Raw genomic sequence first — 5,596 nt, forward strand, 5'->3', positions numbered from 1 at the left:
CATCGCTTGAGATTGACTCAAACTCCGGAAAAATCAGATCGTAGCCAAGAACACGAAAAAATCCCAAAAAAACGCAATTCGTTTGATTTCTTCATGCTCGAGTCAATTCAATCAAATTCACTTGGAGTAGCCTAAACTCATGTCATAGCACGAATCAAACGAAAAGGAACGAACCACAGCGCCACCTCATCCAGGCTAACGCGCGCGAGCTCGCGGCCGCGGTGACCGCCTCGGCGCCGCTGCTTCGCACGGCCGCCCAGCCTAGCCTCGGCCGCCGCGAGCGCGAGCGCGTGCGACCTTGGCCCCGGCCAGCCGCCGTAGGCGTGGGCGCGGGCGAGCTCCGCCCCGCACGCACGAGAAGAGACAGAGTTTGAGAGAGAGGATATGGATGGGAAAGGTATTTTGGACTTTTATACTGACCAGGCCCACATGTAACGGTGAAAAATGAACAAAACACCGACGGAATGGCTTGGAGAGCAAAGAAGTTCAGAACGATGGCACTCGTGTACGGTCAATTTTTTTAATGACTTATATGTAATTATGAACTTTTTTAATGGCACACATGTAAAATCGTCAACCCTAATCCTATCCCTTCGTTCATTCCTCCCGGTAGCAGTCGCCAACACGGCGCCGCCAGCCTCCGCTGCTCCGTCTCTTGCCTCGCCTCTCCCCTCTACTCCCCTCTACCTTCCACACACGGCACACCTCCGCTGGCCCCTTACTGCTTGGCCACTGTGCACGCCGGGGCATGGCGGAGCATGGAATCTGACAGTCGGAGCCGCCGGGCATGCCATTGAGCCGGAGACTGCTCTTGCTATGCTGCACGTTCCAAGGAGAGAACTACCAGTTGGTGGCTCAAATCCGGCCAAAAAAACAGCTTAACTGGGATGGGTCTCCACTCTGCTCTTCCAATTCCTTGCTCCATTTCTTTAATCCCTTGTTGTACCTGCTGCTAACACGTGGTCTGTTGAGTGTGTTACTAGATCCATCTGTAAGTGCAATGATATATGTATAACGATGCTCCTGTCGTCTAGATCTGTGTGCTGCTAGATCCATTTGTGAGTTCGATGATGTATGTAAGACGTGTTGGAATGTTTTCGCTTTTGTGTTGGAAGCTATTGGAATTTCATGGTGTTCAATTTGTTCTGCTCCTGCACTTTTCTTGGCTATACTTTTCCATGGGCTATGGCTGTGTCGTTGAAATGGGGATGGGATCCCCGCAGGGACGGGGACGGGGATGGGGAGCCATCCCCCGACGGGGAATTCTCCGTTGCCATCTTTAAACAGGTGGGCAGACGGGAGGAGAAGCGACGGAGCAGCAGCGTAGGCATGGGACACAAGAGAGTGTTTGGTTTCTAGTATTTTTTGGAGAAAAATTCTGGAAAATAGGAGGTACTGTGTTTCGAAACGGGGATTGTTGGCCTACGTGGTGTCGCCGAGGGGACAGAGGCAGGCTCACGCGCGCGTCAATAGCGGCGCCGTGAGGACGAGGAGGTTGACACAAATAACGTGGGCAGTTGGATTTGAGCGAGCAGCGAGAGAGAATGCTCAAACTAAATCTGGAGAAAGAATGCTCAAACTAAATCTGAAACATCTATTTTGAAGATGTTGTTTTTCTGTGGGTACACTTTTCTGAGTGGATGGAGGGAAAACTTCTAAGCGGGGGAGGGTTTTTTTGTGTGAATATAGGAAAGAAAATGATGGTAAATTAGGGTATGTTTAGATTCCAAAAAATTTTGTGCAGTACCCATCACATCGAATCTTGCAGCACATGCATGGAGTACTAAATATAGACGAAAAAAAACTAATTGCACAGTTGGGTGAGAAATCGCGAGACGAAACTTTTGAACCTAATTAGTCCATAATTAGACACTAATTGCCAAATACAAACGAAAGTGCTACAGTAGTCAAATCCAAAAAAATTTGGATCTAAACGGGCCTTAGCATGGTAGAAGAGTCGGATATAGGGGCAACCAACCAGTACTTTACTGGGGATTAATTAAGGGACGATCCATGCATGATGTTCTAGCTCGCCTATAGTGTCAACTGTCAATCATATCCATCCAGGCATCAATCAACTAGTATATCCATATACCAAATGTACGTACGGACTTAAACTAAGGCGCTCTTCAAAGTGCATTATTGGTCATGTTCGTTTGAGTTTATTCAGAATTATTTTTTAAGTTATAGAACAATATTTTTTTCTCACACTATTTTAGCATAAGCATAAACATAAAGCTAAATTTCAACATCAGCGAACATGATGATTATTTTTATTAGGAATATGATGATTATTTTTATCATAGCATATGCCTTTGAAGTAGCTAGGCCATGCCAATCGTCTCGTTTGTCATTTTGGATGGCGATTAGGTTTGTCACGCACGTCAAACTAATTCTTCTTTAATTTAGTTTCTAGCTTTCTTGAAAAGAGCCTTCACCGGTTTAAGGGGTTGTTTGGTAGGAGTTCTCAAGCAACTTCTAGAGTAGCTTGAAGCACTTTTTTACCAAACGGTGGAAAACTAAACCGCTTCTCACCTAGAGCTCTCTTTTTTCCGCTCTCGCAAGGCAGCCCGTGGCATGAAGGTGAAAAAAGCAGCTCGCCCCCATTTCGTCTAACATAGCGCAGGCTCAGGACCCTTTTGCCCCGGCCATGGTGGAGCATGGGCATGGCCGCGGGTCACGGCCAGGTGCAACGACGCTCGTCGTGGTCAAGGGCAATGGCGCGGGCCGCGGCCAAGGGCTATAGAGCGGAGGAGGGAGCTGGTGTGGATGAAGGGGCTGGTGGGGAAGAAGGAAGAAGGGGTGCAACGCACGAGGGGGTCCCAGACGGAGAGCGTTGCAGCGACCAAGACGCCTTGGCGGCTGCGGAGGGTGGAGCGTGGGCGGGGTGTGGCCGCAGGCACAACGGCGACTGTGGTGTGGGTGCTTGGCAAAAAAAGGAGAAGGTATCGTGTGGTGACAAGATAGGGTTGGCAAAAAGAAAAAAAAGAGCTTATAGTCATTTTATGTTTTTTTTAGCTAGAAGAAAAGGTTGATTTACCAAACATCTAACCAAAATAGATTCAACTTCACCTATAAAACTGTTTTTAGAGCTGAATCTATATAAAAAAAATTACGTCACTAATGAAACTGAGTTGTACGAAACATGCCAAAATCTAAACAGTGGGTGCCGCGCAGCGCGCGCTTCTTTGTTCAAACAAATTAGACCAAACAAAACGAATGTCCTGGTCCGAGAAAGTAGTCATATGAAGGGTCAAAGCATGGGGTTGGGGTGCACAACTGCGCCGCCGTCTGTGGCGTGGCTGCCCGTTGCAAAGCGAACCAGTCCTTGCAGGCAACAACGGTCCCGTCGGCTGAAAAACAGGCTACTGTTTCGACTGATTTGCTATGAGAAAAAAATATTATTCCAGCTAAAAAAATAAACTGAAAAGTACGGATTATAACTCAAACAAACAGAGCCAACATCGGAAGCATGGATGACCTCTCCGTTTGGTCTACAACTGAAGGACGGCAGGTCGGCCGGGCAGAGGTAATCTGACGTAAGAGCCGCTTTGCATTTGTTCAGCTCTTGGAGCGTGGATTGATGATGCTCAAACAGCTAGTTATTTGACCTCCCGTCTAGTTTTTTCTACTAACACGTATGAAAAAAATAATCATACATCTACAATTTTGTCATCTAATATGGTCATGTTCGCTTGTCTTATAATCCGTACTTTTTAACTTGTCTTTTCAGCTGAAACAGTATTTTTCTCTTCCAACAAATCAGCCAGAATAGTGTTTCAGTTTATTTTCCAGCGAAACGAACGAGGCCTATGTGGGACAAGGCAACAGTAAGGTTCCAAATGAAGACAGTTTGCCTATGCGGAGGCAAATTCTGAAGGACCCGGTCCTTCCTTCATCGTGTAGGACCCTGCTCTTCGAAGGACACGTACATCTCAACAATCTCAAAGCCTTTACTACTTTCCATCTAACGGCACGTTGGATACACCGTTAAGGCTTTAACCTTCTACTGGAAGCCACCAGCAGCGGCAGCTCTGGCTGCGAAGAGCAAGCTGATTTCTTCTGTAAATCCTTTTACAACGTGCCGCCGCAGCTGAGAAAAATCACAAACGAACATGATGAATACGTGCAGTACAGCTTGTCGTCCTGGCAACAGTTGTTTCATAGGCTAACCACAGGACACACAGAGAGAGTATAACCTGTGCAGAGTAGAGAAATTCAGCAAAACCAGAACAAAAGAGTTGCTGCTAGAGATCGAAATATCAGAGCATTCAGGCAATAGAGACTATGAGAGATCAGCAAATTGACAAAAGGTGAATAGCATTTGAAAAATGAAATCCCACCGTGAGAGCACCCTCTGCCTCTGGATTATGCAGAAGGAACACGGAGATTTGACTTCTATTTGCTGTTCAGAAATAGATAACTGCTACAGCACATAAAAATGAATACTTTCCACACGACCAGTTGGGCAATGCCGATGTTTTCCTTCGTTTTTGATTACTGCTTCTCCAATGTAGATAATGAGCTATTCACAGAAGAGAGAAAGAACCCAGGTTGACAAAAAATACATTACAGATGTAGAGTCAAGTTTAGCAGCACCCATACAGAACTACAGAAGAGAACACAAGATCAAGGAAACGACGGGATTATCACATTACCAGTTAGGACAGGACATGATACGTCATATATTGAAGTAATAAAGATACAGTGAAGGACATGCACATGCACTGCAGGGTTGTAGAAAGGATATGGCAAGTCAGATACATGATATTCTACAGGATGCACTTTACACACCACTCAAAGTTATTGAAATTTAGCTAATTCACAGAGAGAATTGAGCTTGAAGCATCAAAGCTAGAATGCGCGGACAAAATCGCAGTTGACATTCTGAGATATAACAGATTCGAACACTACCATTCCAAACACCAACTGAATCCAGGATTTCATATGATCATTGCACTTGTTTCACCAAAAATATAGAAAAGCTTAACATGTTTACACACCCACAACCAAAGTGTCAAACTTTTTTTATCCCTTTCTGTCACTTGACACTAGAAACTGTGACAATATATACAATTATAGGTTTCATCAGTGGCCGAGGAACTACAGCTCGAGCAGCAGGCCCGTCCCATGGGGGAGGGCAGGCAGTGCGACGCCTGGGGCCCATGGCACTAGGGGCCCATGAGTATACGTATATGTAGTACATGTATTTGGCTCCATAGGGTCACGTCCAGTTCAGCCTGCGGCTCTGCGCGGCAACCCTTTCCTATTTGCGACTCCGCGTCAAAGCATACGTGCTGTTGCGCCGCGGCGGCTGTTCCGGCGTTCCCAAATCCTAAAATCCCGATTTTCGTAATCTGGAATCCCGTGATCCCAGCAGGCGCCCACTAACCCAGCTGCGCTGCAGTCCCTTCATCCCCGTCCCCGACTCTCTGCGGTAAGTGATTATGGTTTCAGTTCATCAGTATTTATTATTTGTTCGATCTGAAAACTTCAGTTTCTTTTTTACCTTGCAATCCAATACATACAGGCATCAAGCGATAGTGCAGCGAATTGTTATCTATTAGTTTAATTATTTAATTCATCAAGGAACTTA

This window comes from Miscanthus floridulus, chromosome 19 (assembly GCF_019320115.1).
Source record: "Miscanthus floridulus cultivar M001 chromosome 19, ASM1932011v1, whole genome shotgun sequence".
Classification (NCBI taxonomy): Eukaryota; Viridiplantae; Streptophyta; class Magnoliopsida; order Poales; family Poaceae; genus Miscanthus; species Miscanthus floridulus.